Genomic DNA, 12,622 nt, shown 5'->3' with positions numbered 1-12,622 from the left:
GAGAGCCGACAGTCGTCAGGAAACAGGAGGGAATAGGCAGGACAGAATAGACAGACAGCAGACTGGGAGCATGAAGGCGCAGATAGCAGATTGAGGCAAAGAAGGCAGCAGATTGATGGGTAACATGCAGGAAGAAACAGCCAGACAGCAGACTGAAAGTGAGAAGAGGCAAGCTGTGGTAGACTGGGTAGGAAAGCAATCGGAAAAGACAGGGGGAGGAAGGAGAGTGGAAATAGATAGTGGGGTGTAGGTGCAGGTGGCACCAGATTGGGAGTGGGAAGAGGAAAGGGTACAAAAACAGAAAGGTGGCATCAGACAGGTGGCAACAGAATTGGGGTGATAGGCAAGCTGCAATAGACTTATGCCAGAAACAGAATGGAGGAATGGGGGGGGGCAGGCAAGCAATGGATAGGCAGATGGCAACACACTTGGGAGGGACATGCAGCATGGAAAATGCAGGCTGCAGACTGGGGAGAAACAAGCAGGCAGCAGAGTGAAGGCGGAAGAAAATGCAGGCGGCGGGAACCTGTGAGAGGGAGGAGGCAGGGGGTGGTGGGGTGGCTAGGTGAACAGGCTGGCGGCAACAGACTAAGCAGGAATATCAGTTAGCACTAGACCAAGAGGGAAGATACAAGATAGACAAGTGGCAGCAGACTTTGGGGCACAGGCAGACAGCTAATTGTCATGGGAATAGGCAGATAGCAGATGAAGGGGGCAAGTAGATAGCAGAGTAAAGAGAGGAGAACATGCAGGCAACAGAAGACTTGGAAGGGGAACTGTCAGTTGGCAACAGGTGGGAAGGAAACATACTGGAGGGAAAAGGAAGGTGACATTAGACTGGGAAGGGACAGGGAGGCAAGAATAGACTGGGTGGTGATCAGGCAAGCAGCAGACTGGGAGAATGGACAGGGGCTGAAGACTTGACAGGGGAACAAGAAGGTGGCAGCAGACTGAGGGGGATTAGGCAGGTGCAAGCAGACGTGAAGGGGCATCAGTTTGATAGCAACAGGAAGGCAGATGTGCAGGAATGTGCAGGCAGCAAGCTTAAGTGGGGACATGCAGGATGCAGTTTTGGTGGGGCATGCAAAAAGGAGGGAAACAGACAGCTACCAGAGTGAAAGGGGGACATCAGGCAAGACTGGGACTGGAGGGGGAAGATGCAACAGCAGAGGGAAGAGGCAGGCAGCAAAAGGGTGGGCAAGAATGTATCAGACTTTGGGGGCGTGTGCAGGGAGGAATACACAGGAAGAAGACATAGTACTAAGTAGGCATGGACAGGCAGCAGCAGCCATAGGCTAAACATGCAGGAAGCAATAGTCAAGAAGCAGACAGGGGCTAAACAGCCAGACAACAGACAGAGTTGAAAGAGGCAGGCTGTAGTGGACTGGGTAGGAGAACAATAAAGGAGCAGACCGAGGCAGGAATAGGCCAGCAGAAATAGATTATTGGTGGGAGCTGGTGATAGGAAAGTGACAGCTGACTAAGATGAGAAACAGAAGGCAAGAATATGCAGACAACAAGGTTATGGGTTGCAGTAAGGCTACAGGCTGATGGGGGCATGCAGAAAGTAATAGGCAGGCAGCAGACAGGAGGAGAAACATATAGCATTATAGTGAAGCAAGGAGAATAAGCAAGCTGTAGCATACCAGGGGGGGAAATATGTGGCAGGAGTCATAGTCAGACAGCAACAGACTAGGAGACCGGCAGACAACTTGGTAGGCAGCAGCAGACTGGGAAAAAAGGAGGAAGGTAGCAGATAGACAGCAGCAAAGTCAGGCAAGGAGCAGACTCGGGGAACAGACAGATTGCAGTAGACTGGGGAGGGGAACAGGCAGGTAGCTTTAGACTGGGTAGTGGAAAAGGCAGGTGGCAGGAAAGAATAAGCAGGCAGTATACTGGGAGGGGGGAAGAGGAAGGCGGCAGCATGCTGGGTTGGAGAACTGGTCGCCGTCAAAAGTAGGGGGTCAATAAGCAAAATAGATAGGGGACAATAAGCAGGCGTCAGCAGACCGGATGGGATCAGGCAGGGAGAACAGTAATAATAATAAGGCAAGAACAAACTGGGTGCAGGCAGGGTAGCAGTAGGAGATTAAGGGTGTACATCCAGGCAGCAGCAAGCGGTAACCAACTGGGGAAATAGGCAGGAGGTAGCATACTAGGTGGGAAAAAGAAGGTAGAAATTGTCAGACAGCAAACTTGGAAAGGCAAGCAAGCAGCAGACTAGGGGGGAAATGCAGATAGGCATGCAGTAGAGTGAAGGGGAGAACAAGAAGGCAGCAGTAGACTGGGTAGGTGATCAGTTAGACGGCAGCAGGTGGGGGCAACAGACTGGGAGATAGGGAAACTGCAATAGTCCAAGGTGAAGAGGGGGATAGGCAGGCAATTGACTAGGAAGCAGAAGTGGGAGCCAGCCGTTAACTGGGCATAAGAACAGTTAGGTGGCATCAGACAGATGACGAGACAGACTAGGGTTAAACAGCCAATCGACAGCAGACTGGGGCTGGGGGAGGAACAGGAAGGTGGGAACAGACTGGTAGAGTTGAAGATTGGTCAGGCAACTGCAAGTGAGGGAAATCAGGCAGGCAGCATCAGACAAAGATAGGAGGTGGTGGCAGGTAGGAGCAGACTGGGGGAGTAGGCAGGCAGTAACATGCTATGAGTCAGCAGGCAGGCGGTAGCAGAGTGAGGTAGAGAGATGGCAGCAGACAAGGGGCAACAGGCCGGCAGCAGCAGAGTGAGGGCAGGTAGAATGCAGCTGACTAGAGGAGAAACTTGCAGGAAGGAACGGGTAGACAGAACAGTGGTGATCAGGAAGGCAACAGACTGGGAGGGAGGACAGTCAGGTCGACACATTCAGGCATCAAAACACTGAGTGGGGAATAAGCAGGCACCATCAGAACTAATGGGAACAGGCAAAAAGTAGGTGACAGCAGAGTGAAGGGGGAGAACTGGCAGGGATCAACAGACTAGGGAATAGGGACGCTGCAATAGTCCAAGGTTGTGGGGATAGATAAGGGGAGCAGCCGTGGAGCAGCAGACTGGGAGAGGGAACAAATGGCAAGAGGCTATGATAGGAAATGGAGAGTAGGAATAGGTAGGCAGCAGATCGGTGAGGGACATGTAGGAAGAAATAGGCACAAGAGTATAAGGAGGTGACTGGAAGGGGGCTGGACATGCAGCAGACTTAAGGAAGGAACAGGTTTGGTGTATAATAACTTTACTGATATTTTGTAATATAATAAAGTAATCATATACATATATATTGTCTTATGTTTTCATTTTGCTTAATATGCTGTCTGAAACAATGTCTGAAAAATGTAGGATGTTGCCTGCAAGTGGGAAATTGTGCCATTTTTGTGGTCCATATAGTGGTAGAGTGGCTATGAATTGTGTGGGCCGATTAACTCTATTAGAGAAGAATGTCTATGGATGGAGAATAAATGTGTGTATGTATCTGTGTGTGATAATGTGAGTATGTTTGAATAGAGGGTAAATCTTTGATGATTTTATTGAAAAAAATGGTATTCAGAAAGCGTAGTTACTGAATATGAAGAGAAAAATCCAAGGTATAAAAGATGGGAAGACATAAGGATGAGGATGGAGTTGGGGACCACTTCCATGGAATGCAGCGCAGTATTCTGCTGTCCACACAACCAAAGTAATATGCTGTGATAGGCATGTCTCCCCAGTCAGACAGAAAAGAGTAAGAAGGAAATGTATTTTTGGCACCGAGTTATCAAGTCCAAGCTGTAGTATTTAATGATTCCCATCTGTCGCTATTACGCTGGTCTCTTGGGGAGGTCCTCACCGCAGAATTTCTTCTGCCAAAGCTACTGCTGCTGAGAGAGGAGCTCTCGGCAACAGTAGTCCAGGACTTAGATGATCCCAACAGTGAGAAACCTCCCGCCAGCTGGAGATAGGCTCTGAGCAAGTGCAGCAAGGAGCAGAAAGCAGCAGGTGAGTAGAACAGGATGGCCGAGTCTTAACACAAAGCAGGTAGTCAGACGAGCCAGGGGTCAGGTAAACTAAGCGGGTAGTCAGACGAGCCGGGTCGGTAAACAGGAGTTACAGGCAAGCAAGGGTCGGTAAACAGGAGTCTCAGGCAAGCAAGGGTCAAAAACTATAAGGGACAGCAAGAGCAGTGTGACGGATCGTCCTGTGCCCCAGACTGGACACATCCGCCCGTCAGCTCCTTCCCTCTCCCAGTAAGCGGACACGCTGTGGCTGTCCGAAGAAAGCAGTCACAGACCAGCACTTCCCTCAATCATGAGACAGAACTTCATGCTTTGAGGTTAAAAACAGAACTCTCTTTATTACAAACACACAGAACTTATATACAATCTCCATTCACTGTGCACCGAACCCAACCCCCAATCCTATCAGCCACATCCCATCACAAATCCCATCAGCCACATCCCCTCACAAATCAGTATACAGGGGATGCATCAGGTGAGGGGATTAAGGGATACAATGGGTTCCCCCACCTGTGTTATCCCCCCCTGTAGTGCGGGTGCCGTCTGGGCAGATAGGGCTGTGCTGGCTGATTAAGAGCCCCAGCCAGATTATAGGATCGTCTCTTTGAAGGCTGGAGCTGCAGCCACATTCAAACCGGGTACAAATAAATATAATAATAATAATAACACTGAAGATCAGACAGGGTTTCGTCACATTACTCCCCTCTTGTGCAAACGTCCGGCAGACACAGCCAGATCCCTAACGGATCGGCTTGGGGATGACCGGGCCTCTACTGTCTCTAGTCCTGCGGGGTAGGGAGAGCGGGCATGCGGCCTCTGGGGCACCCTGGCAGCCCCATGTCACTCACCCAGGCTCCTAGGCCTGGCCCGTAGTCAAAGGGTAAGAGGCCAGCCCAGAAGCCTCTCCAGTGGGCAGCCCTCTTTAGTCTCCTCTGCAGGCATGGGAGACCTTTCTCCAGGGCTTCCTTTCCCCTCTGGGCCCTCAGCCCAGACTCGGCTCCCTCCCAACCTGATGGAACCCTCCCATGGTTACCCTGACTACGGGCTTGTCCCGAGTCAGCTCCACATTCCCCCACCCAAACAACAAGAGCCCACTCCAAAGCAGCAGCAGTTTCACTTACCCCTATCTGGCTCTCCGAGCTGGGGCTCGTTTTGCCCACTGGACCATGCCGCTGGGGAGGAGTGCCGGTTGCCCTTCCTCCCATGCTTGGTGACAGCCGCTGGGGAGGGTCGCCGCCTGTGCCCCCTCCCGGATGCTTGTGCTGGGGAGAGCCATATAATGGGGGTGTAAGCTGTGGAGGGCAGAGGTCGTGAACCGCTGACGGTCCTCCTCCCGGCGGCAATGGGAGCCGGAGGAGTGACACCATCATTCTGTCTATTAGACATGTGCATGGCAAACAGAATTCAGATTAAATTCAGATTACCTTTTCATTTTTATTTTGCCCCATTGCTTTTGAGCAACAAATTTAATTTCCCAACCCTTTAATTTGGATCAAATTCTGAGAGTTTTTTCAAAAAAATTCAGGGGGAGTTTCAAGGTGGGAGGTCCCTGCACTGATCTTTAATTTACAAGAGCAGCATCTCAAGGTTTAAAAAGAAATCCAGAGTAGATTTTGCATTGTAGGACCACCAACAGCATTACTGCTCCAATAGATACACACGACCACGAACACCAAGGCACTCACCACAGAAGTTCTTCTGCTCCGAAGCCCACACCAAGGGAGAACCTTAGTGATAGGGAGCGGAGACTGGGATGATTCCAACAGTGAGGAGGCCAGATGCAGGTGGATAAATTAAGGGCCGAGTTGGAGTGCAAGGTGCAGAAGCCCCGACAGCAGGAACCAGAAGGCAAATGCAGCAGAGCCGGGGTTAACTCAGGTAACGTACTCAGGATAGCCGGGTCGGTAACAGAGCGGGTAATCAGACGAGCCAAGTTGGTAACAGAGCGGGTAATCAGACGAGCCAAGTCGGTAACAGAGCGGGTAATCAGACAAGGCAAAAAACTGGTAACCAGGATAAACAGGAGAAGGTACAGAAGCGCTAGGCAAAGAATCGTCAGGCAGGCAGATGTCAAAAACTAAAGTAACGAGCAGTAGCAATAACTCTGAATACATAGACCACAACAGGGTACAGACTAAAGCATTTCCTGGGTTTTTAAATCTGGTGCCCTTACAAGCTCCGCCCCCTGGACGGCAGCAATGTCACAAGACACCCCCTTGAAACCTCGATGCCAGTGATTGGGGACCCGACCGTCCGCATCAAGGGAGACATCCGTCACCCCCCGGTAACGGCTGCTCGCGAACGGTCCTCTGCACGCGAGCACCCGACACCGAGGGAGAGATAGTGACACACACATCCAGCAGAATGCTGAATTTCTCCAAAACAAAGGCAGGCCATTGGTACTGGACAGAATTTCCCCAGTATTCAGAATGTAAAATAATTAATCCTACCTCCAGAACAAGGAAGGTGATAGATGAGCAGCAGCTGAGCTTGGCTAGTCTGCTTTCTGATACCAATTTATTAAAGGGTCACCACTTTAGAGGCGCTGGTCTGGCTTTGGGATGGTTAGGTGGTGTGACGGACCGACTAGGGACCTCAGATTGTCCCTCTCGCCAAGAGCGACTTCTCCCTTCAGGACAATAATTCCCCGCAATCCGTAGGCAATATCCCCAAGCAAAGTAAAGGCATATCGCTAATCAGTACCCACATAACCAGGCAAAGCTAGTCTTTAGGTACAACAAAAGGAATAACTGATTTTTTTTAGACACAGGCGCCCGGATATATCCAGCAAAACACACATTAACATAAAACAAGATACTGGGATACAAACCGCCTCCATAATCTGCCTCCCAGAGACAACAGAAGCAGTAAAGGGATTAACAATACAAAAGGACACCAGCACCACCAAATCTGGGAGATACACACATTATCTTTATTAGATTATCTCTCAGACCTTAGTGTGTCGTGTGCACACTTTTACAAAATAAGGTGTTAATATACGTTTCTATTAATAACACATTAAAGAGTTTCATGTCACTGGATAACATTAACTGAGGGGACTTTGGAAATCAGGGCAACAATAGCGGAGGGGTAGGGTGACTTTAGAAACCGTCACAGGTGGTACTTACCAAAGAATGAAGAGCCTTTGCCCATATCGCTGCTGCTCCAGTGGATCTAGCACTGATGCTCTGCATAGCTGCAAGGGTTTGGGTATCAGTAGTACTAATGCTGCTGCTTGCACTTTCCACGTCCAGCCTCTGCATTTCTCTGCGTCATTTCCCTTTTGTGCTGCATCCCACATACCCTACAGATAAGCAAGTCCCTCCAAGTTTTAAAATTGTTTTTTAGGGACCAACTGGAGGGGTTCTTACCTGCCAACACTTTCTATATTATCTATGCTAACTTGCCCTTAACTATTGGGTCACAAATCATGCCCATTTAAGGCTCATTTAAGCCTGATCTGATCAGTGTTTTAACATCCTGGTGTAATCTGTCACCCTGTTCTGCTCTGAGGACATGGAGTGAAGATGGCTCCAGGGCCCCAGCGTTCTGAGGGGTCCTGCATTATTTACTCCAGCCCTCTGGGTTCCGATGGGCCCATACATCTTATCTGTCTGACAAAGTAATGTCATTAATGGGCACGCAGCAAAATGAGGGAGCGCAGCACAGTGAGGGGGCTACAGACCACAAGAAACATACAGGAGGGTCCTCCACAAACAAGTAGAGGATGCAGTAGATACTGTGTGTGTAAATATATGTGAAAAAAGGAGAAATGAGATAGCAGAAAAAGTGAGGAAAAGACAGTAAATGTGGTACAAAGAAGACATAGGGCAAAACAAAGAATAGAACAAAAGTAAAAAAAGGAGAAAATAGAACAGAAGGAAGAAGACTGCAAGAGGCTGAACGCAGAGGAAAGGGAGCTTGCTAAATGTAGGTGATACAGATTACATTCCTGTGTAATTACTCCAGGGATCAAAGGTCCTTAAACTTGCCTCAGTCCTGACGTAAATGATGCTGGCGTATACCTCTCCCCCTCCATATGTACATATGTTCCCTTTAAATAAAATGGAGGAAAAGAAGGGAACTGTATCCCAGAACACGCTGAACAAAATAACAAGCTATCCTGGGAAAAAGGTATCCACTCCTCAAGGTAGGGTATCCTATTTTTCTTTTTTTACATATGCTGTATATATATAGTCTTTGGTTCCTTCTAGAGGGGCTTGTCTGAGGCAGTCCTGCATCCCTCTAATCTGTGACCCTTTGACTAGGTATGTGTAACGGGTTCACCAAGAGAGCTGTAGTAACTCCCAGAGATCACCCACATGTATCCTCTTGTTGTCCCCGGAATCACTTCCAGCACCAGTCAGCATGCGCACCTTGGAACCCTGCTATGTGTACCCAATAAGTAGACACAACTACCTTGAATTGAGTACAGCAGGAATGAACAGTTTATTGTTGTAAAACATGGACTTATATAGCCACAGAACTTCATTAACATAAATTAACATTGATAAACAGGTACATGTAGACAACCCAACTGTAACAGGTTCACCAAGAGAGCTGTAGTAACTCCCAGAGATCACCCACATGCATCCTCCTGTTGTCCCCGGAATCACTTCCAGCACCAGTCAGCATGCGCACCTTGGAACCCTGCTATGTGTACCCAATAAGTAGAGACAACTACCTTGAACTAAGTACAGCAGGAATGAACAGTTTATTGTAGTAAAACATAGACTCATATAGCCACAGAACTTCATTAACATAAATTAACAGATACATGTATTCAACCAAACCTTTAATCCCCAATCAGCAATCCTATTGATGGGATTAATTAAACAATGGAGTTCCTGCCTGTTTGGCAGCCAGGCTGGAGCCATCTCTGAGTACCTTGGGACCCTGTATGACAGGTCATTCTGTCACACATCTTCCCTTTTAAATAGAAGACTGAACTGGGCCAGATGCCAACCGGGTCTGCAACCAGTTCAGTCGGGGAGCACAGCTCCGTCGCTCCTAGAGTTGTGGATGCAGGGGGCTGGCAAAAGGCACCTGTCCCACTAACCCGTACTGGGGTGCACTCAATGACTGGGGAGTCTGGGTCCCAGACGAGGACAACAGTCCCACTCGCCAGGGCAGGGAGGCAGGGTCCATATTCTGTGGGTAGCAGGCCTGCTTTCAGTCCTCTCCAGGGGCCCCAGTGATGGACCATTCCGTCACACACTCCATCACATATCTCCTTTTTCTGGGGGAGACTGACGTCTGATAAGACCCCACACGGTTTGACTCCGAAGTCAGTCTGTAACCAGCACTGCCAGCCACAAATTGGTACTCCCCAAAAAAATTTAACAAAAGAGCATTACTCACCCAGCCGCACTCTGCTTCTCCCAAACAACGTAACTGCCGCTGGGAAGAAGGGCCAAATGTGCCTTCTCCCTGGAGTTCTCTCAGCCGCTGGGGAGAAAACAGAGAGGCTGGGGTCCCTTCCATATGGGGTTCTGGGCTGACTCGAGGATATTATAGAGCTCTTTTTACTTTTTTATCTGGACTTTTTATTGATTTTAAGCATCCCTTAGCGGATGATTGTGAATCATTTATTATTTTGGCTTGTAAGCCTTGAATAAATAGGTTTTATATTATACCATATAGTGGATGTAGTTTGATTCCAGCATTGGATACAGCTCCACATATACAGATCATCTGAAGCAGTCACAAAAGGAGCAGAGGAAAGACACTGGCTGTGTAAGGGTTTCATAAACCCCTTCCGAAGTGTAAGTGCATTTTGGTATTTTGCGTGGTACAAACGTTGAGTGATAACACACCATTGGGGTCCCTACCTGTCTCTCTGTTTCTTTGCATATTGGTCACACACCCATTTTGAAGACTGGATTGTCTCTTGAAGCCTGAATACGTGTAAATACTGTAAGTGCATCGCACAGACTTGCAGCGATATCACCTGTGTTTAATATTACACAATTATATTTTTTTCTTTTTTTCATTGTTCATTGAAACCGGTATACACGAGCGCCCCCTAGTGTTCTTACTTCTGCTGGGGATACAGGATCCATAGAAAACACTGCCTCTGGGCAACATTGCGGGGGTAAAGCCAATGGAGCTGGGGTCACAGAGGGGAGCGGGTAGAGGCCAGAGGCACTTCAGCTGCATTTGTAAAATCCAGGGGCACCACCAACTCTGTGGCTGCCTGACCAGATCCTCCTTGGTTGCTGCGGTCAGGCTTGGGAACAAGTGGAAGGGGTGGGCAGAGGCCAGCAGTGCTCTGCCTCGATGCCAGCAGTTCAGCTGGGGGATCTGGCTGGGACATGCAGGGGAGGTCTCGGTCAGTTTCCGGGCCATATTGCGGGGAATAGGGCAAAGTGTCTGGGGTTAGAGAAGGGAGTGGGCAGGGGCCAATTGCGCTCTGCTCGGCTGTTTGTGCTTCTGGTGGGGGCACAATACTCACAGGATCCACTGGGGCACACTGCTGAGCACGGTCAAAGAGTTCTTGGTAGGCCTGCTCCAGGTTCCATTCTTGGTAAACCAAATAATCGAAATCAGCCCACAAGTCGGGCAGGTAACAGGGCACATATGCGAGAATCCCTTCCCTGAACTCCCGGATCTCCTCGCACCGATATTTCAATGGGCTCCCAAATTCTCGGTCCTCCTGTAGGTTTCCATTTTCAATCCTGGGCCACCAAAGTCATCGCCCTCTGGCATGTAGTCATCCTTCAGCTCTGGACACCACTGCGCGGCCTGCCAATACAGGGCCCGGTATCCACAGTCATTTCAAGTGGAAGCAACTTCTCCAACCCAGCCACTAAGTCCTCTTGGGGCTGTTCTCCCAGGTACTGCATTCGCCAATCTAGTTGTAGCACGTACCATTCCTTGGAGGATGGAAGGACTATTCCTCGGACACCCTGGTCCACTCTGAGAGCCTCCATCCAGGCATTTATGTAACTCATGACTCTGCTGCGCACCAACACGTCCTGTAGTGCTGGAACCATCTTTAGCTTGCTGCTGGTATACCCGATGGTACTCCGCTGGGACGTTTGCAAGGAGGTTCCCACCGCTGCCACCAATGTAACGGGTTCACCAAGAGAGCTGTAGTAACTCCCAGAGATCACCCACATGTATCCTCCTGTTGTCCCCGAAATCACTTCCAGTACCAGTCAGCATGCACACCTTGGAACCCTGCTATGTACGTGTACCCAATAAGTAGACACAACTAGGGCTGAAACAACTAATCGATAAAATCGATAATAATCGATAATTAAAATCGTTGACAACGATTTTCATTATCGATTAGTCAAATCGATTTTTATCGATTATAAAAAGAGCAAATGCTCTGAAAAACTCCTCTCCTTATATAATCCGACCTTAAACAGAGATCGGATTATAACACTAGAATCCAGACCAGGATTCCCCTCACTGTCGGCCGGTGGGTGTCCGTGCGATACGCACAGACAACTTCCGTCTCTCCCCTCCACTTCCATACACCCCTGACTTCTCCCCCCTCCCATACACCACTCTGCCTCTCTCCCGACTCCCTGGTGTTTTGTGAACCTCCGTTGCAGACAGGCACTTTCACTGCAGCTTCATAGAAGCCTCAGCGTAAGTGAAGGTGAGTAACGGAGGCTGTCTGTGCACATCGCGCAGACTCCCACCAGCTGACAGAGAATCAAGGTCTCCTGCAGAGGATCATCCTCTCTGTGAGCTGGTGGGTGTCTGCGCAATGCGCACAGACAGCCTCCGTTACTGCCCTTCACTTACGCTGAGGCTTCTATGAAGCTGCAGTGAAAGTGCCTGTCAGCAACGGAGGTTCACAAAACACCAGGGAGTCGGGAGAGTGGCAGAGTAGTGTAGAAGAGGGGGAGGAGTCAGAGGGGTGTATGGGAGCCAAGCTCCCATACACCACTCTGGCTCCTCCCCCTCCCATACACCACTCTGCCTCTCTACCCGGCTCCCTGGTGTCTTGTGAACCTCCGTTGCTGACAGGAGGCAGAGTGGTGTATGGGAGGGGGGAGGAGGCAGAGTGGCGTATGGGAGGGGGAGGAGGCAGAGTGGCGTATGGGAGGGGGAGGAGGCAGAGTGGTGTATGGGAGGGGGGAGAAGGTAAAGTGGTGTATGGGAGGGGGAGGAGGCAGAGTGGTGTATGGGAGGGGGGAAGAGGCAAAGTGGTGTATGGGAGGGTGAGGAGCCAGAGTGGTGTATGGGAAGGGGAGGAGACAAAGTGGTTATGGGAGGAGGAGGAGGCAGCGTGGAGTATGGGAGGGGGAGAAGGCAGAGTGGTGTATGGGAGGGGGAGGAGGCAGAGTGGTATATGGGAGGGGGAGGAGGCAGAGTGGTGTATGGGAGGGGGAGGAGGCAGAGTGGTGTATGGGAGGGGGGGAGGAGGCAGAGTGGTGTATGGGAGGGGGAGGAGGCAGAGTGGTGTATGGGAGGGAGGAGGAGGCAGAGTGGTGTATGGGTGGTATTATGAATTTCACGATAGCAGAGTGGTGTATGGGGGTGTAATGAATTTCAGGGAGGCAGAATGGCATATCTGGGGGAGTTAGAGTGGTGTATAGGGGGAGGTAGAGTGGTGTATGGGGGGGTATAATAAATTTCAGAGTGGCATATCTGGGGGAGGCAGAGTGGTGAATCAGGGAGTATAATGA

The sequence above is a fragment of the Spea bombifrons genome, chromosome 2, assembly GCF_027358695.1.
Source record: "Spea bombifrons isolate aSpeBom1 chromosome 2, aSpeBom1.2.pri, whole genome shotgun sequence".
NCBI lineage: Eukaryota > Metazoa > Chordata > Amphibia > Anura > Pelobatidae > Spea > Spea bombifrons.
This window is presented reverse-complemented; position numbering follows the sequence as displayed.